Raw genomic sequence first — 21,657 nt, 5'->3', positions numbered from 1 at the left:
CCAAAGGAAGAACAACTGAAATTTACCATCTGATGAATCAATAAATAAAATGTGATCTGTCCATATAATGGAATGTTACTTGGAAATAAAAAGAAGTACTAATACATGTTGATGGCTCAGCCAGTAAAAAATCTGTCTGCAATGCAGGAGACACAGGAGATGCAGGTTTAATCCCTGGGTAGGAAAGATGCCCTGGTGAAGGAAATGACAACCCACTCCAGTATTCTTGCCTGAAAAGCCCCATGGACAGAGGAAGCCTGGCAGGCTACCATCCAGTGGGCCACAAAGAGTCAGACACGACTGAGAAACTGCGCACTAATACATGCGAATGTACTAACACTGACACATCCAATATGGATGAACTTCAATAGCATCCCGAGTGAAAGAAAACAAAGGACCACATGTCATATGATTCCACTTGCATGAAATGCCCAGAATAGACAAGTCTATAGAAGTAGAAAATAGACTAGAGGAGATTGCCTAGGACTGGAGGAAATGGGGCAAGGGTTGGGGGTAGTGACGGCTAGGAGATGTGAAGTTTATTTTTTGGGTAATGAAAAAATTCTGAAATTGATTTTTATCATGATGGATGCATAATTTTGTGAATATACTAAAAGTCATTAAGTCATGCACTCTAGATGGGTGAATGGTCAGAATGTGACTATTTCTCAAAAATATTTTTAAGTTGCCGTTTAAAAAAATATAAAGGTTGAGAAAAATTTCAGAAACTGATGACATGCAAAAAAATAAAATAAAATAAATCACGTAGGTTAATCCCTCCCCCATATCTCCCAGCCCAGGAGAAAGGAAACAGCTTTGCTGTGCACATCATTGGTGCCAAACAATTCTTGTTGTAAGTCTGCCAAGATCACACAGCCAGTAATGGGGAGGCCAGGCCGCCTTGAGGAGGGACCTTTTTGTTGGTTGGTTTAGTTGCTAAGTCATGTCTGACTCTTTTCAACCCCATGGACTATAGCCTGCCAGGCTCCTCCGTCTATGGGATTTCTCTGGCAAAAATACTGGAGTGGGTTACCATTTCCTTCTCCAGGGAGTCTTTCTGACCCAGGGAATAAACCCAAGTCTGCTGCATTGGACCTTGCTACACTGCTATTGGTAAGGGACAGGGAGGCCTGGTGTGCTGTGATTCATGGGGTCGCAAAGAGTCGCACACGACTGACCGACTGAAGTGAAGTGAACTGACACTACTAAAAATGTATAATGTTCCTATTTATCCCAGCTGTCTCCAAATGTACCTTTGGCCTTTTACTGAGTGACTGTGCACTGGGGAAAAGGAAATAACCAGACATTCAGGGATCACTGGACACTAGCTCTCAGTTAACACTAATTCCAGGACACCCAACACTTCACTGTGGTTGACCAGTTAGAGTGGGGGCCTATGGAGGTCAGGTGATCAATGATATTTTAGCTCAGGTCTCTCTCATAGTGGGTCCCTGAATTCATCCTGTGGTTATCTCATTTTGAGGAAGCATAATTGCAATAGACATACACAGCAGCTGAGAGAATCCCCATGTGAGTGGGAGTCCACACTGAAATCTAGATTTGTTTGACTCCAGAATCTGTGTTCTCTCCACTCTGCCAGATGTCTGGAGGGCAAGACAGCAAATTATTAACAAGAGGCTCCAGCAGCCCTGGAATTTATGCCTACTTTCTGCATAATGGAGTTATGGCCGGTGATCTGGTTTGTCAACACAGAGCAGACTGAAGCAGTAAATTAAAGGGATACAATTTAGACAGAGGTGTTCTGCTGACAGCCGTGAGGGATGACAGCCCTCAGTGGGAGACAGAACCTGCAGAAAGGTGGGAAGAGCTCCTTTTGCAAAGGGCAAAGCAGTCGCTGGGTGTGGGGCAGAATGCAGCTCTGCCCCTCCCCACCCCACCATGCCCCAAGGGCATCCCCATAGCAGCAGCCTTGCTCAAGCTTGAGTGAACTTCACAATCACTTAGGGGAGTTGTTGTTTTCTAGTAGCTCAGTTGTGTCTGACTCTTTGTGACCTCATGGACTGCAGCATGCCAGGCTTCCCTGTCCTTCACCATCTCCCAGAGTTTGCTCAAATTCATGTCCATTGAGTCGGTGATGCCATCCAACCATCTCATCCTCTGTCGTCCCCTTCTCCTCCTGCCTTCAGTCTTTCCCAGCATCAGGGTCTTTTCCAATGAGTTGGTTCTTCACATCAGGTGGCCAAAGTATTGGAGTTTCAGCTTCAGCATCAGTCCTTTCAATGAATACTCAGGACTGATTTCCTTTAGGATTGCAGGAATCCTGCAATTGTTGGATTGTTGGATCTCCCTGCAGTCCAAGGGACTCTCAAGTGTCTTTTCTAGCACCACAGTTCAAAGGTGGGGAGGGTCAAAAAAAGTTTCCTGGACCCCACCCCTAGCATTTCAGATTCAGCGGGTCTCAGGGACCTGAGAATAGGCCTTCCTAACACATTCTGGGGTTGCTGAGGCTGCTGGTCCCAGGACAGACTTTGAGAACCACCAACCTGAGTATTCACTGGAAGGACTGATGCTGAAGCAGAAGATCCAGGACTTTGGCCACCTAATGTGAAGGCTTGACTCATTGGAAAAGACCCTGATGCTGCGATAGATTGAGGACAGGAGGAGACGGGGGTAGCAGAGGATGAGATGGTTGGATGGCATTATTGACTACTGACATGAGTTTGAGCAAACTCTGGGAGATGGTGAAGGACAGGGAAGCTTGGAATGCTGCAGTCCACAGGGTCACCAAGAGTCAGAAACGACTTGGTGACTGCAACAACAGCAACAACCTAGAGACTAGCCCAGGGCATTCCCAGGTGTCCCCAAGAGCTGCATCTTTTAAAGAAAGATGTGACTATGCCAGGTGTCTGTGTTATAAAGCAGAGGTGTACAAAGCTTGTAAAATAATTTTGGTCAAAGCTAGTTAGAATAAAAATTGGGGACATTTAAAGATGTAAGTTTTGGAAATTGGGAAGATTCATTCCTCAGGAGCCCTGCACATGGATCCCCTGAGGAGGGGGAAAGACTTCCCTCATCCCTTTAGCCATCCTCTCCTCACCCCCACCCCCATCCTGCCATCCCTGGTCCCTGCTCCCCAACCTTGCTCTACTTCATCTCAAAGCATTTCTCACAACTGGATGCTTCATTGTGCATTTATTTGTTTACATGTTCATGGTCTTTCTCCCATAGAAAGTAAGATCCATGAAGCCAGTCTCATTTTATTCTGTTCATCAAGGGTCCCCAGAATCGAGATCAGGACTGGAACCTGGCAGGGTCTTGTTGTTCAGTCACTCAGTTTTGTCTGACTCTTTGTGACCCCATGAACCACAGCACGCCAGGCTTCCCTGTCCTTCACCAACTCCCGGAGTTTGCTCAAACTCATGTCCATTGAGTCAATGATGCCATCCAACCATCTCATCCTCTGTTGCCTCCTTCTCCCCCTGCTCTCAGTCTTTCCCAGCATCAAGGTCTTTTCCAATTAGTCAGTTCTTCGCATCAGGTGGCCAAAGTGTTGGAGCTTCAGCTTCAGCATCAGTCCTTCCAATGAATATTCAGGTTTGATTTCTTTTAGGATTGACTAGTTTGATCTCCTTGCAGACAAAATAACTGTCAAGAGTCTTCTCCAACACCACAATTTGAAAGCATTAATTCTTTGGCACTCAGACTTCTTTATGATCCAACTCTCACATCCATACATGACTACTGGAAAAACCATAACTGACTAGATGGACCTTTGTCGGCAAAGTGATATCTCTGCTTTTTAATATGCTGTCTAGGTTTGTCATATCTTTTCTTCCAAGGAGCAAGTGTCTTTTAATCTCATGGCTGCATTCACCATCCACAGTGATTTTGGAGCCAAAGAAAATAAAGTCTGTCACTGTTTCCACTTTTTCCCCATCTATTTGCCATGAAGTGATGGGACCAGGTGCCATGATCTTAGTTTTTTGAATGTTAAGTTTTAAGCCAGCTTTTTCAGTCTCCTCTTTCACCTTCATCAAGAGGCTTTTTAGTTCCTCTTCACTTTCTGCCATGAGGCAGGGTCTTAGTAAATAGTTATTTACTGAGCAAATGAATGAGGAAAACATAATGTTTTGAGAAAGTTTTGGCTAAAGGCAGGGTGTGTGTGTATGATGTTCATGGTGTGTGTTGGTGGTGCATCATGTGTTAGTGTGTGTGGGTGTATAGTGTGTAATAAGTGTAATGCATGTGCATAGTGTGTGCTGTGTGTGTCAGTAGTAATGTGTGTAGCATGTAGCATGTGTGTAGTATGTGCAAAATATGTTTGTGGTGTGCAATGTGTGTGTCTACGTGTGTGTCTGCATGTTTTGAGAGGATCAGGGCCCAAGAAGAGATATAATTGTTGGGTGGCTACAAGTCAAGGAAAAAGGACCCTCCTCTCTGCACCTCCTTTGATAAAATGGCGTTTGAGAAGCGCGGGAAAGGAGTGGAGGGAAACCATGGATGGGGAAGAAGCTGTTTCCTTCTCCACCTGTTTGCTGAGAGTGCAGCCCAGCTCGGGAAGGGCAGGAGCCCCTCGCAGGGTTCACCTCGCAGGCTCCTCCTCCTCCCCAGGCCTGTAGTCAGGGCTCCCATGCCCCTGCCCACTTCATCCATCACCCAGTTTATCCATGCCTGAGTCCAGCGTCTGTTGGGGAAGAGAGGAGGCGTCTGAGACTGACCGTCTGCTCAGTGACTCCTCAGGGCGGCTGAGAAAACAGCCAAGCGTCCGGTGGTGGAAAAATACAAAAAAGAGCAATACTCTGCACTGCTCCTCCTCTCCCCTTGTCCTCCTCTCTCCTTTTCCCCAGGAAAACAACATCCTGTTTTCCCTTGCAGTTACTCTCCAGAGGGTCCCTCACATACCTTCAACACAGAAAGTCAGGGGTCAGCCTTCTCTGACGCAGAGGCGATCACAAAGGCCCAGGAATCAGAGGTCACCCTCCCAAGTCAGCTGCAGATCCAGGACCAAAATTCAACTCTGTCCATCAAGAGAACTTTCTACTACCCACCCTGTCATTGCAGACTTGGAGCGACTGTGGAGAGAAACTGCCCCGTTCATCCGATGGGCACCATAGCTGGTACAAAATAGATCTCAAGAAGTAGCCAGGAATAAACATGAGAAAACTTACTATCTTTTCCTCCATATGCCCTGCAAGAGGCAGTGTGATTATGGATGACATAAGAAACATGTCTGGTGTGGTTAAAGAGAGAAAGGGACATGGGAGAGAAATTACAGGACATCCAGGCATGGAAAATCAACAGGATGGGGTCAGCCTTTCCAGGCTCTCCTCATACATTCTTTGTGTCTGGAAGCTCAATTTTGGGATCATCTCAAGCTAACCAAACTCACAAGAGACCAGAAGGCAGGTAATTCGTATTTAGTGTGCAGGAATGACTAGGTTATCTGGATTAGTTCATCAACTGTTCTCTCCCTGTGGGAAGACCTAATTGGGAACAATATCCCCTAACTGTGTGTCCCAGTCCAACCCCTAGCAAGTGACTAATCACTTAAAATTATTCTTCTTGTTAAGTAAGCTCCAAGAGGGCAGGCACTTTGCCTTTCTTTCTTATCAGTATATCACAAGCACCTAAAAGAATGTCTATCACGTAGCACATGCTCAATGAAGAGCTCTTTAATCAACACAAAATTAGGACAAGGAAAATTGCACTATTGGCAGCAACAGGCTTATGTGGGCCATGCTAAGCAACAGGCTTAGCAACAGGCTAAGAAAATACAGCTGCCAAGCAGATGCAATGGGCGTGTGTCCATGGGCATCTTCACTGAGGGTGTTAAAGACACTGATAAGCCCTGGCTCCCTGACTTCCCTTTACTCTGCAGATCTGCCTTTGGCGTGTCAGATTTTTTCTTTGGACAAGGTACAAGCCAGTTTTCTCTTTCTTGATTACACCCACCTTCCAAGCACCTGGTGACTACATTTTGGCACCTGGCCACCTTGCTTGAAAGTGGTTGAGGCTTGCTAGAATTTCCCCAACTGCTCATTTGTCTCTCTTGTGGGGGAGTCAGTCCTTTTCAGCACATGTTGATTCATCCTTGTTTCCTCCACAAAGGGCAACTGAGTTTCCAAGTTCAAAGCTCCCAGTGATCTAGCCATTGTCTGTAGCAAGTATTCAGAGGGAATCATGGGACAATCCAGGAAATAAAAAATCCTCCAAACAAGAGATTTTCCCAAGCAACTAGCTGTCAGCTCTGCCATTCATTGTCAAGTATAATTAACCGGCTCATAATATCTTACAGTGTAACAACACTCTTATACATGATATCACTCTCATTTTTATTATTCAAGTATCACTGATATATATATATTATATATAAATATATATTTATTATACATAATATCATATATTTGTTTATTATAATAAATAAATATATAACAAACAATATATTTCTATATTACATATTTATATATATTTATATAAATATATTTATATTATAATAATATAATTAATAAATAATAAAAACAAATAATAATGTTTATTATATATTATATATAATATGCTATTTTTATTTATTTATTTATATTTATTATATCTATTATATAAATATATATATATACATACACACACATCAATATCAATATGTATCATATATATAAGATGTTATAGAAAAACTCAAGTGATCATTTTGGCCAACCCAATGTATATGGATAACCGAATCACTTTGCTGTACACTTAAAACTAACATAACATTGCAAATCAACTATAATTTTTTAATTTAAAAAAAATACAGTTGACTTATGATATTAGTTTTATGTGTAGAACATAGTAATTCTTTATTTTTATAGAGTGTACTCCATACAAAGTTATAAAATATTGGCTAGGGCTTCCTCGGTGGCTCATCGGTAAAGAACCCACCTGCCAATGTAGGAGACATGGGTTCGATCTCTGATCTGGGAAGATCCACATGCTGTGAAGTAACTAAGCATGTGGATCACAGTTACTGAGCCTGTGCTCTAGAGACCCACACGCCACAATACTGAGACCCCAGGTGCCCTAGAGATGCTACCACAATGAGAAGCTCATGCACCATAACTAGATAGCAGCCCACACTCGCCGAAACTAGAGAAAAGCCCACATAGCAACCAAGACCCAGCACAGCCAAAAATAAATACATAAATAAAATAACTTTGCCAAAATAAAGTAAAAAATGAAATACTATGTTCCCTACACTGTATATCATATCTTTGAAACTTGTTTACTTGATATTTGAAAGTTTGTACAACTTAATATCCTTACCTTATTTTGCCCCTCCTCCCACCACTCTCCCCTCTGGGAACCACTCATTTCTTCTCTGTATACACGTGTTATCTCTTGATCTGATGCTCATATCACCGCCTGTCATAGATACTTTCAGGATGAGAGAGCCATTCCCCAGAGGAAGACATGGCAGCAGCCTTACCGCCTGGTTTAAGCTGACACTGCTATGAAGAACAGAACTGGAGTTTGAGCTGACTTTGTAGGAACCCAATCTAAAAACCTCCCGTTATGTCCTCTCCCTCTATAAACCGAGGATGTCATTAGCATGAGGGGAAGGTAGTGAATGAACCCAGTGGTATGTCAGGTCCTAAGCAATAAAGAGACCAGCATGATAGAAACTAAACCACCAGGTGGCCACAGGGCTGAAACCTCCTTTCTGCCCCTACCCCCATCAGCACTGCTCCCCCAAATCTTTCTTCTGAGAATCCCCCAAAGTGATCGTCAAGGAATTTAAAAATTATAAATCCATAAGGATCAAGAGAACCCAAGAGGAAACAATGATAGACAAGAAGTGCCCACCTAGTTTTAGAAGATGCTAAAAGATTGTGGAGATCCAGAGACTTTTATTTGTGTAGAACTTAAATCAACTTGGGCTTCCCTTGTGGCTCAGCTGGTAAAGAATCTGCCTGCACTGTGGGAGAACTGGGTTTGATCCTTGGGTTGGGAAGATCCCCCGGAGAAGGGAAAAGCTACCCACTCCAGGATTCTGGCCTGGAGAATTTCATGGTCTGTATAGTCGATGGGGTCTCGAAGAGTCAGACACGACTGAGCGACTGAACTGAATTGAATAGGACATGGAGAAAGAGAAAACAGAAAACAGAGCAAGGAAATTTTAGGAAAGAGAATAAGAACTTTTAACCAGGCTGAAGGAAATAAGACTCTGGGCTGAAAGGAGCCCACTAAATATCCAACACGATAAATTAAAAAGGACCCCCACAGCACAGCATCATGAAATTTCAAGAACCCTGGTATTAAGAGAACAACCTAAAAGCCTCCAACCCAATGTAAGTTCTAAGAATCAGAATGACTTTGGACTTCTCAACAACACGAGAAGCTGGGATACACTAGATGTTTCAAAATTCTAGGAACTCAGACTATCAATTGATACGTGGAATTGAGGCATTTTCAAATGTACAATGACTCAAGAAGTTTTGTGTCTTGTGTCTGCTTTAATCTACCAATCTAAACAGTAAATGTGAGAAGAAAAGGAAAGAGTAAATACAGGAAGAAAGGGCAATCTAAACAGTAAATGTAAGAAGAAAAGGAAAGAGTAAATACAGGAAGAAAGGGCAAGGCTGTGGATACAGAACACTAGGATCCCACAAAGGAGAGCAGTCAGGAGAGGGACCCTGATGCTGACAGGGTGAGACCACCCCCACTCCCAGCAGGGCTCCGGAGGAATGAAAGGAACAGATACATTGCCTGGTGGCTTTGATAATGTTCTACAGATTACTTGGCCTCTTCAGGAAGAATTAAAGAGTGGCACAAAAAGATAACCAAATAATAAAAGGGAGACAAATATTAACTCTGGACAATCTAAATATGTATAAGAAGAAATGTAATGGTTGGCTCAGCACGGGACATTTACACAGCACTAATAATTAACATTCTAAATATGTGTGTGCTCAGTTGCATCATTCGTGTTCGACTCTCTGTGATCCCATGGACTGCAGCCCTCCAGGCTCCTCTGTGCAGGGGATTCTCCAGCAAAACACTGGAGTGGGTTGCCATGCCCTTCTCCAGGAGATCTTCCTGACCCAGGGATCGAACCCATGTCTCCTGTGTCTCCTGCAGTGCAGATTGAATTCTTTATCCACTGAGCCACCTCATAGTTAAAAACAAAAGCAAAAAAGTTTATGATATAACCTAATGGGCAGCTGGAGGGAGGAGGAGAAATAAAGTAATGATGCCCGGCAGCTAAACCCTCATCGGCCGCAACAGAACAGCAATAGCTACCATCAATAGCTACCATCAGAAACTGACAAGTGGGGAAAGAGCTGTATGTGTTTATTCCTTAGGAGTGTTCAGTTCAATAGCAGAAAAATAGAAGGGGCTTGGAAGGGTTGAAGGTGATGGCCTTCAAGGAGCAGAAATGGAGAGACAGAAAGACAGAAATGTGAAGTAAGGAGCCACTGTTATTTGCCTTAATCTCTTAGTACTACTGGACTGCAGGGAGCCAGCCTGACTGCTCAGGCTCCTTCTTGGCCCTGAGAGAGATCAAGAGGTCCCTCTCTGTCCCACCACCCCTGATTTATTAAAGTGCAGGTTGACCTTTCTCACCTCCCTCAAGGAAATTGCTGTAGCGACCTTTTACCCATTTTCCTGACGAGATTGTCAGGCTCCTGTGTATGGTTTATGTCTAGGTAATCTTTAGATAATCTTTAATTGATTGTAATCATGATAATCTTTTAACTGATTGTAATCATACTAAGACGCCAGTCCCTTGCTCTGATAGTCTTAAAGAGTTGAGATAAAATTCCTGAGCGAAGACTAATGCCTGCGATTCTGCACGTATACATGTCCTTGATCTAAATTTAGCGAGTCCTGTTAGCATATATAAGCATGTTACTCCTCAATAAAGTTGTCGGTTTCAGTCGAGAGCTGACTCCGTCCCTCTCAACCCCATCTTTCTGAGTCTTTATTTCTTAGGTATTTCGGCGATTGAGCCCGTGACCAGTTCATTTGCCGGCAGGCTCCGGCACTGGACTTAATTTGTGTGTGTATATACCATGGATAAAAGTGAAAAAAGGCACAGAGATAGTTAGGGAATGTGGTACATTATAAAAAAAAATTCCCTGCGAAAATGGCTGGAGTCAGCAAGCACCCATATATGAATTTAAGATGCAAGCTTCAGCTGTTTGAAAAATGCCCACTCAGGGCTTCCCTGGCAGTCCAGTGGTAAAGACACCAAGTTTCCAATTCAGGGGCTGCTGATTAGATCCCTGGTCAGGGAACTAAGATGCCACATGCCATGAAGTCCAGCCAATAGATAATATGAAAAATAAAAATGCCCACACATGGTGCCCCTTGTCCCCCACACCGAGTCCTGCACTGTTACCACACCCCCCAACTCTCATCACAGAATCTCCCCTCACACTCCACCTATTCAGTGAACAAACTGTTTGCTCTGCATATCTGGACAATAAGGGTTTTCTCCAGGAGATTTGTACTTTTCCATAGGTGATGAAGCATGTGTCCTACATAACCCTAAGGGATATTTTGTTGACTCAGCCCTTCTGGCCTTTGCCAAGCATCCCAAACCACCAAGCTGTGTGAGTTCTAGAACCTGTAGGACTGAGTTATGACTTTCATGGGCTCAAGGCATTTCACCTTTGTGGCCCCTTCCTCCATTTAAAAAGAAAAAAAAATATATATATATATACACACACACACACACACACATATATTTATCACACTAGTGTAAAGATTAATATAAACAATCTAGATTCATTGTTACACATTTTCATTAAGATGTGGTTTTTTTTTCTGATTTGAAGAGCAATGAAAACCATTTTCACATCTCTTTGAGGTCCCTCAGCCTTCCTGTGAGGTGGGCCCCATGTCCATTGACATCCCAATGGCTCCTGAGGTTAGATTTTGTGCTTAAGTTCAACCACGCCATCAATGGCAGCCCAGGGGTGTGTGACCACCAAGTCTGCCTCTTCCCACCTTGCCCTCAACCTTTCTGGTGTCATGGGGGTGGTGGGGGCCATGCACCTGTTCCTGTCACCCTCTGTCTGAGTCCTCCTTTCCCCACCATACACTTTACCTTGCATGGAGAAGAAAAATAAACATCAGTGTGCAGTAAGAGTGAAGCCAGAATCTGATATAGTAGGAAACTCCATGAGTGCATGTTCCTTTGTATCTACAGAGATCAGAATGTTGGTGACATTTTTTTCCCCTCTCGATCTAAGATTTCTTATCAGCACCTTGTGTTCCCATTTCAGTCCATGTCATCAGCTGGCCTTGATAGTTGGTCACCTTTTGTGATACCTGAAGGGTGACAAGGCCTGAGCACAAGGAGGGTTCCCCCCTTACTCTGAGAGACAGTTTTAGATGAAGTCACAGCCAGCCAGTAATTCCAACTCCACCTTACTTTCCTCAGCTAATACCCATGGAAGAGAAGCTATGACAAACCTAGAGAGCATATTAAAAAGCAGAGACATCACTTTGCCACCAGAGTCCATATAGTCAAAGCTATGACTATCTTCCAGTAGTCATGTATGGATGTGAGAGTTGGATCATAAAGAAGGCTGAGTGCCGAAGTATTGATGTTTTCGAATTGTGTTGGAGAAGACTCTTGAGAGTCTGTTGGGCTGAAAGGAGATCAAACCAGTCAATCCTAAAAGAAATCAAACATGAATATTCATTGGGAGGACTGATGTTGAAGCTGAAGCTTCAACACTTTGGCCACCTGATGCGAAGAGCCATCTGGTTAGAAAAGACCCTGATGTTGGGAAAGGTTGAGGGCAGGAGGAGAAGGTTGAGATGAGATGAGATGGTTGAGATGGATGAGATGGTTGGATGGCATCTCTGACTCGATGGACATGAGTTTGAGGAAGCTCCAGTATATGGTGAAGGACGGGGAAGCCTGGTGTGCTGCAGTCCATGGGGTCGCAAAGAGTCGGACACGGCTGAGTGACTGAACAACAACATTACCCATGTCTGTCTGTGAAAAGGATCAGTGAGAAATGTGACAATTTGCATTTGTATGGAATCCCAGCGTTAATTAATCAGAACACATAACTACCTGGCAAATCCTTCCCTGAAAGTCAGAAAGCTAAACTTTGTTTGAAATAATGATTTGAGCTGCCACAGAATCTCACCACAGGACTCCTGAGCCTCACGATCTGAGGAAATCATTCTCTCTGGGAAAACCTGTCCATTTATTCCCACAAGGTGATGTTCCTTTCCACTCTGGCTACCCTCCTACCCACCTCTGTACCCACTCCCTAAGCAAAAACACTATGGTTAAAAAGGAAAAAACGGGACTTCCCTGGTGGTCCAGTGGTCCAGTGGTCCAGTGGTCCTTCCAATGTAAGGGGTGAGGGTTCATTTCCTGGTCAGGGAACTAAGATTCCACATGCCTCATGAACAAAAAAACAAAGCCTAAAATAAAAGCAACATTGTAACAGGTTCAAGAAAGACTCATGGGGCTTCCCTGGTGGTTCAGTGGTAAAGAATCTGCCTGCTAAGGCAGGAGACACTGATTTGATCCCTAACTGGAGAAGATCCTACATGACATGGAGCTACTAAGCTTGTGCTCTAGAGCCCGTGTTCAGCAATAAGAGAAGCCATCATGATGAGAAACCTGTGCACCATAAATAGAAATTAGCCTCCGCTCTCTGAAACTAGAGAAAAGCCTGAACAGCAACAGACATCAAGCACATCCAATAAATAAATTTTAAAAATTATTTTAAGGAAGGAAAAAGAGAGATCTTTCCTGAAGTAAATGAGAAACCACAAGAGGGTAGGTTGAGTCACAGAACACTAGCGTGACGCCAGCTGCCATAACACACAGTGGAAAGCTGTGAGGAAATGACGAAGTGAAGGAAAGGCAGGCCTGAGGGAGAAACTTGATAAGAGACGGAGAATTTCAAGAAATGAATCGCTGTGATGAATATTGAGGTTGAGCCCCACACTGTTCATTGAGGGCTTACCTTAGAGAAATAGTTCAGAGAGGGAGGTTGTTGGGGTTGCAGAAATCACTTCATATTCTTCTGGAGGTTTGAAATATTTGTTAAACAAAGAGCATGTATTGGTTTGATTACTTTCAGCATGGCTTCCCCGATAGTTCAGCTGGTAAAGAATCCACTTGGGTTCGGGAGGATTGGATTTGATCCCTGGGTTGGGAGAAGGTAAGGACGACCCACTCCTGTATTCTGGCCTGGAAAATTCCACAGACTATACAGCCCATGGGGTCTCAAAGAGTCAGACACGACTGAGTGACTTTCACTTTCAGCATAATAAAATAAATTAAATGATAGCCATGGGAGGCCTCCAGGCCAAAAAAAAAAAAAAAGATAAGAGCAGAGAAGCCAGAGACAAGGACTTGAATTCATCTCTCTCTGCTTCTCAGAGTCTTCGTGTGAAAAATGCAGAAGTTATGATACTTCTCTGCCAGGTTTACCACAGGAGGATTCCAGCAGGTGATAAGTGGAAGAAAGCATAGGTTGTCTTTTCACGTAGGCCCTTAACTCTAACCCGCCCTAATTGGAGGATGGAACATGCTACATCCCCAAACACAATTTGCTAAGGATTTTCCTTCAGGCCATGTCCAGGCAATGTGAGGGTCCTCAGCCTTGAGGAGCTGCCCAGCAGACATGAGAACCAGGCAACCTGTCAACCAGTAGCCAGGACAAAGCTCACAGACCCACGGACACGTCACCTACACAGGTGTGTACACGGTCTCACTGGTAGAGGCGAATGTGGAAACATCTCCTGACACTTTCATTAGGGCCCAGAATGAGGTGACTGAGAGGTCAAAATGGGAGCGTCAAAGATATACAAGGAGGGGGCATGGCGCTTGGGGCGGGGGAAATGGGGTTGCCTAGAAGCAAAATTTAGCCACCAAAATATCCTGCTGAGAGAGGGTTCCCTCTGAATTCCAGGGGCCCAAGCAAAGTTGCCATTAAGCCCCAGGTTGCCCCTTCCCTTCCCTTCTTACCCCTCAGCTTCCCTGACGGCTCAGGGGTAGAGAATCCGTCTGCAGTGCAGGATAACGCAGAAGACCCAGGTTCGATCCCTGGGTCGGGAAGAGGAAATGGCAACCCTCTCCAGTGTCCTTGCTGGGAAAATCCTGTGAATGGAGGAGACAGGAGGGGGCTACAGTCCATAGAGTTGCAAAAAGTCAGACACGACTTAGTGGCTGAGCACACAGCACGCATCCCCAGCCCTCCATCCCCACAGACTAAGAACCACCCCACACCAGGCTACCTCCTGAAGAGAGGTAGAAGAGAGAGGTTGGGGAAAGAGAGATGGGGGGTGGGGAGAAAGTCTACAGTGGGGAGGGGTGGGGACCCTTCAGGCTCAGACCTAGAGCTCCGTGGGGAAATGATTTGCACCATTCCTCGTCATGCCAACAACCAGCATTGCAGGCATCACTGGAATTTTATTATACTCTTTGCTGCTCTGGAAAACTGTGTTCACCAGGCCTTGATGTGTTGGTTCTTGGTGTTAAACTAAGTTGATTATTTAATCCTCCCCCTTGTGTAAGAACAGACTAAGCAGCACATTCACGCTGTCAGGACACATTCTTCTCATCTATAAAGGGGAAACCTCTCATAAATGAAAGCTCTGCCTTCCCAGATGGGTAGGAACAAGCCAGACCACTCAACATGTTCAGTCCAGGAGAAATAGTAAAAGTTGGGCAGAAATTCATAGGTTGTGTTTTGAGGTATTGCTGGCATAGAGGTTGAAAAGGGGAAACAAGTATTATTAGTATTCTAGCATCAAAGATGCTGGAAAATGTCAGGCTCTGTGGACCATCACTCAGTAAAACATCCTGAGGCTGCTTCCTCAGGTCCACATACCACGCCAGAAGCTCTGTGATAGAAATCCTCCTCATTGTGGCTTGTCTCAGGAGGTGCTGTGGAAAGAATAATGGCTGAGAAACAGCTGAAAAAGACTTCAAGAGACAGCATCTGGGACAACTCCCTAACATCAGATAGACATGTGTTCTTGTCACCGATTTTAAGTGAATGGTACCTGGGGTTGGAGAGTGCAGTGATTCACCCAAGGTTACATGGCCAGTGATGGAGAAGCTAAGGTGAAAACTCTCATCTCTGACTTTTGTTCATGCCCTTTCCCCTGCTCTGTGGCTTCCCTAGCCCAGGGAGAACTCGGGGGTGATTTCCTGGTCAGTGTGGATTGCGCCACTTAGCCACTATCCACAAATTCATCCCATCCACCTACCCTCCGATCCATCCATCAACTTATCCATCCATCCACTCACCCATTCATCTACCTATTTATCTACCCATCCATCCACTTATCTAGTTCAGCAAACATTTACTAAGGACCTATTCTGTCCCAGAGTCTGTATTCTCCAGCAATTGGAGGTAGAAAAATAGGTTAAGAAGCATCTTCTTCCCTTAGGTGTCTGAGGCTCAGTGGGGAGGCCCACACATACTCACCCACCTGCCACACTTAGATTCAAGCTAATAAGAACAGAGGCTTGGATGAGGCAGACAAGATGGGGTGGATGAGGGAGGGGCTAGGTAGAGAGAGCTGGAAAGGAGAGGGCTTTTCTACTAGAGGCATGGAAGGAAAAAGCACCAGGAGTGGTCTGAGAACGCAAGAAGACCACTCTGTCTGGCTGGGTGGAGGATCCAGTAAGCGATTCGGGTTAACAGAAGCCCCAGTAAAGACAGAGTCAGTGCCCCGTGACCTCCTGGCTGACCCTACTCCTCGGCAAGCAAGAGAAATGTGGGGGACAGGATGGGACATGAGGTTGGTGCTGGGCTATGTGGACCTTGAATATTGGAGTTGGTCATTGAGACTTGATCCTGTGAGCGTGTCCTCGCTCTGTGTCAGAGTCATGAATCAATCCGGGGAGATCTGTGTGACTGATATCCTGTTCCTAAGTGTTTCTGAATTGTTCTTTCTACCTAGCTTGCTCCCCTGGGGGGGTGGGCAGGCCTCCTTCTTCCTTCACGTCTTCTGCCCCAGTATGTACCCCTGATCACTTCCTGATTGTTGTTTTCTCCTGATTGCTTTTGAACATCGTGTGTGGCCAAGTTATAAATAACTTCTTTCACTTAAGAAGTCTGAGTATGCTTATCCACCTCGCTGATGCATGCTTGTCTCTGATGGTACAAACACTCCCCTGTGATTAGACCTTCCTGTTATGTCTCTCCATGCAGCTAATTGGTGGCCTTTGACAGTGGCCATTCTGCTGGTTCTGTTTCCTTGTGATTAGCTCCCTGTTGCCTCGCAGAGTGTAAGCCCAACTCGTGTTAGGCCAGCTAACCCAGAGTCTGTAAGCAGGTTCCAACACAGACTCTGCTGCAGACCGAGGCTGGCCATTGGCCAAACTCTTGAGGAGGGACTGCATGCAGCCTTCCTGCGGGCAGGGATGCTTGACAAGGGTTAAGGCAGAAGCCAGCCGTGAAGATTTTGGTTATCCCTGATTCCAAAACCATGCCCCAGATAATTATGTTAGGTAAAGAAAAGGAAAATAAATCGCCTTCTCCAAAGGCTTAAAAGGTGAGGGCTAGGACTTCCCTGGCTGTTCAGTGGTTAAGACTCTGAGCTTCTACTGTAGGGAGTATGGGTTCGATCCCTGGTCACGGACCTCAAATGCTGCATGCCAACTGACCCCAGAGAAGATATTACATAAAACCAAAAATAAACAGCCAGATTATAAGCTACAAAACCACAAAATAATACAAAAATGTAGCCACTTGGAAACTGAAACTCTCTCTTCTAAATCTTGAATCAATGAGAAATCAGATATGTAATTATAAAATGGTAGAAAAAAAATTACATGAACATCTCATATTAAAACAAAGCAAACTGATAGCATTATTGTGTCATATAAAAAACATAAAAAATAAATGTGCGGACCACCTTTACTTCATACAAGTGCTACTTAGCTGCAGAGTCAGTACCAGGGGGCTGTTCTATTATTGGATTCAGACCCCATGGGATTCCAAAGCCCACACAGATAAAGGGTTTGAGAACCAGTGTCCTTCACATCCCACGGCTGAAATAAAGGATTTTTATTTTTTTTTTATTTAAGAAAGTGAGACAAGTGTTGACAGAGATGGAAGTGGAGTAAAGAGAGAAAGGCACTCATTAGAGGAATTATGAGAGAAGAGAATACACATACTTCAGGATCGTCACTAATGAAAAGTGTATCTATCATGTGTTTTTGATAACTTCTGATGGAGGGAGAGTGCATGTTCTTTTTAGATAAGTAAAGTAGTACGGGTTATGTAGCCTTGTTTTCTGCTATGAGAGAGAAACAGAAGAAAAAAACATTCCAGTGGTTATGAAAATTAGGACGGTTGAATCCCCATAAAGGGTTGCCAACAAGATACCTCATTATATTCACCTTCAAAAAAATAAGCAATAGTTTTTTTGTGTACATATATCCCAAATATTGTACATTAAAAAATTTTTGTTTATCAGAAATTAAAATGTAACCAGATAGCCTGTATTTTCATTTGTTAAATCTGACAACCTTAGTCTTGCATTAAGAATGAAAACTCTCAATAAGCTTGGCATGAGAACGGTGTTTAGAATATAAGAGAAAGGTCAGCAAGAGGTCATCTGGGGAACACCACAAAGGGCTTTTATTCAGGATGTTGAATAAACACCCGGTAGACCGCGAGCTTCTTGCTCCTATGAAAGGCTGGTTCTGATTCTTGGCAGGATGAAGGCTGCCCTCAGTAACCCCAATTTATAGCCTGATTGGAAAACTCTCTCGGATTAGAACTGGTTTCCATGGGAACACCCTGGCTGCCCAATACTTAAGTGCCTGGCGTGCATTTATTGTAGTAGGTGCTCAGGAAGAAGGAGAGGTTGGGTGAGAGAGCTGGTAGATGCATTCTCTTAACTTTAGCATTAAAAAGGTGGCTGACCCTTTTTTGGAATTAAGCTTTATTGTAGTATAATTGCTTTACAATGCTGTGTTAGCACCTACTGCACAGCGAAATGAATCAGCCATACATATACATATATCCCCTCCATTTTGGGTTTCCCTTCTTCTTAGGATGGGCTTCCCAGGTGGTTCAGCGGTAAAGAATCCACCTGCCAATGCAGGAGACGCAGGTTTGATCCATGAATCAGAAAGATCCCCTGGAAAAGGAAATGGCAACCCACTCCAGTATTTTCACTGAGAAATCCCATGGACAGAGGAGCCTGACAGGCTACCATCCATGAGGTCTCAATAGAGTCAGATATGATTTAGCCACTAACAACAACCCATTAGGGACTCCACTGTGCCTTAAGTAGAGTTCTCTGTGCTACACATTATAATCCCAACAGCTGTGTATTTTGTATTGATAGTGTACATGTACCAGTTCCAGTCTCCTGGTTCCTCCCACTCCACCCCTTTCCTCCTTGCGTGAGCATGCTCAGTCGTGTCCAATTCTTTGCAGCTCCATGGAATGCAGCCTAGCAGGTTCCTCTGTCCTTGGAGTTTTCCTGGCAAGAATGCTGGAGTGGGTTACCATTTCCTCCTCCAGGGGATCTTTCCAACCCAGGGATCCACCCCTGGGCTCTTGTGTCTCCTGCATCAGTGGGAGGATTCTTTACCACTAGCACCATCTGGGAAGCCCACCGTTCCCTCCTTGGTGATTGTTTAGTAAGACTAATTAGCACCCAAATTGTTTCTATCTGCACTCACTGGCCCATGTTCAGTTTTTTAAGTATAAAAATGGGCAGATCTTCAGACAAGGTAACTCAGCAGCTTAGTGGCAGAGCTAGGACGAGAAGAAGAAACTATCATGCTGTACCATATGCCTTGGCACATGTTTCCAATTCAACAGTTTGCTTTCTTACTTGATAGCTAAGATTTTTCATCCTAGAAAATTCAGTCCTAGAGATTCAGTCCAATAGCAACAATGGAAACAGTCCACATGCCTGGTTCCAACAATTCTCTCCAATCACCTTTCAGGTCACTTTCAAACTTGAGCCTTCTCAGCCTGTTTTTCTGATCTACAGGGAGTATCTGTTGCAATACGATAATGAGGAATTGCCATACATTATGAAGACTATTTTTGGTTTTATGGAAGATGGTGGCAGAATCAATGGCATCAGTTTTCCTATGTAGTCATCACTTGAGAGGACACATGATATACAAAAGAGATGAGTCAATGAACTTCAGGCTATTTGTATTTGCATAAATTCAGATGACAAGCAAATATGACACATCCTTTCTTGCCATATAGTACACTTTTCCTTGAAAGTGTATTCACATCTATAAATAACTCAATTTAAGGAGATATATATTTTTTTCAGTGAAAATTTTAAATGCTTAAATCACAGCAATGCCTTGCACAGTAAATCAGAGAATAAAATGTATAGCTCCAACTCTCCAATTCATCCGGAGTCCCAGTTTCTACCTCCACTTTTGATTTTGCATCATATTTCTTTTTATGCTGAACATTTCCATTTGTAGTTTCATATTTATGATTTTCCACCTGAAAATATCTGTGCTTTATGATTTTTACCTTCTTGTTCAAAGGAACCATTTTTGTTGTAGATCCTGCACTCAGAGCCATGTTCATATGAGCAAAATAAACTCAAATTTTAATTTAAAAATCTTCCTCATTAAGAAGTCTATATTTATGATTTTCAAATAGAATATTGATTATTCTTTATGTGGCAGTTTCATTTGTAATTATATTTTAAATGATTTAGTAAAGCAGTGAGAAATTTAAGGCGTGTTTCAATGCTTTGACTATTTTCTAGCTGCATATAATATTTTCTCTTTGTCACTAACTTTTAATAGTTTGACTAGGAAGTACCAATGTATTATTTTCCTTATCCTGTTTAAGACTTAACAAAATCTCTGTGATAAAATTTTTCATCATAGAAAATTCTCAGCTAAATCTCTTTAAATACTTTGAATTTTGTCTCTGCTTTATTATTTTTTCTCCTATTGAGACCAATTACACATATCTTAGAAATTTTGAGGATATCTTAAATGTCTATGATTTTAATTTCCTTTATTCCTATTTTCTCTTGTGGAATCTGGAGTCTCAAAACACACCTCGGAGGACACTCAAGACAGTGGAGGACAGTTTATTACCCCAGTGGGTCCTCGGGGTCAGCTCCCAACAAAGACTCTGATTTATTACCCCAGCGGGTCCGAGGGGTCAGCTCCCGACAAGGACTCTGATGTTTCTGAGAGGCCCAGTTTTAAACCCTTTGCTCCATGACTGGTTACATGTTAGCAATCTTTTTGTTGTATATGATTGAGTTTTATAACAAATAGGTGCTAAGAGAACAAACAATTAAGGTTAAGGGGGGGTGGGCAATGATTACACATCAAGGGGGATGTCTCCATGGTTAATCTAACAGGGGCAGCCTGACCTCAACTACAATCTCTGTCATCTGTAGGGAGGGAAGTCTCCAAGAGACCTGGTTTTCACTAGCAATGGTTTCCTCACTCTTGGGCAGGGTTCAGGCCCAGCTCACATCCTGTCTTTAGGACGGATGACAGGCTTCAGGATGGAGTCTCTCCTGCTTTCCTCACACTGGCCCCAACACTCTCTTATCCATGTTAGATATTTTCTATTGATTTGCTTTCTAGTTCAACAATCCTGTTCAAACTGCTCTTAAGTTCACTGTTGTCATAATTTCAGATACTGTATTTTTCAGTTCTAGAATGACCATATGATTTTTTTATAGACTGAAATTTTTTGATAAACCTCCATTTTTCTCTTCTTCATTTATTTCTAAAAGGAATCAGTTACTTCACTTTTTTATTTTTGAATTGAACTATAATTGATTTACAGTGTTGTTTTAGTTTCCAGTATACAGAAAACTGACTCAGTTAAACATATATATGAATATATTATTCTTTTTTATTGGAGTATAGTTGCTTAACAGTTCTACGTTAGTTTCTTCTGTACAATGAAGTGAATCAGTTATATGTATATATACATATCCCCTCCCTCTTGGATGTTGTCGGTAAAATTAAATAGTCTCATTCAAGCTTCAGAGGCATGGAGCAGAGCGCTGCTGTGAGTGTCAGCCACACCTGCTGTGAGTGTCCTAAGAAAAACATGATAGATAGGGAGAAGATCTTGGAATTTGTTAAATGCCTAGAGGAGGTCTGGCCAACTACTCCCTGGACTTAGCAACATTCCAAGATTTGCAGGACAAAGCAAACAGGATTGTAAAAACTTTACATAATACCAGAGCTGCAGTTTTGCTCACAAACTAATAATGATATAGGTTTGTGACATGGGGACTATAAGCAAGGGCCTGAGAGACAGCAATGTAAGTCTCACCCACGGAGCAGACGCACTGCCTGGGACGTTTTCCCAGTCGGAACTCTGGACTGCTGTTACACAGAGCTTCACGGCGCTGTTTAAGTCTGGGTGTTGGCAAATCCAGTTTGGTGATGTATGTACTATTGCTCTCCTCTGCTGTTTTTATTTCTTTTTTTTTTTCTTTTAACGACAGTGTGTTGAAAGTAGACTAGATAGGCTGATAAATATTTGTATTGTTCATCTGTATATAACAAATGGCTTAGTGTGTTAACAAATCCTTTGAATCTGAGATGAAAGTGAAAACTTTTGGCAAAGCAGATGTGCCTCCCACCATCCCCGCCAATCACCCGCCTAGATCACCAGAGCTCCAGGCTGAGCTCCCTGTGCTGCAGGGCGTCTTTCTGTTCGCTGTCTGTCTTACACTCGGTATATA

The sequence above is a fragment of the Odocoileus virginianus genome, chromosome 8 (genome assembly GCF_023699985.2).
Source record: "Odocoileus virginianus isolate 20LAN1187 ecotype Illinois chromosome 8, Ovbor_1.2, whole genome shotgun sequence".
In the NCBI taxonomy this organism is placed as follows: domain Eukaryota; kingdom Metazoa; phylum Chordata; class Mammalia; order Artiodactyla; family Cervidae; genus Odocoileus; species Odocoileus virginianus.
The sequence above is the reverse complement of the archived record's forward strand: the minus strand, read 5'-3'. Positions refer to the sequence as shown.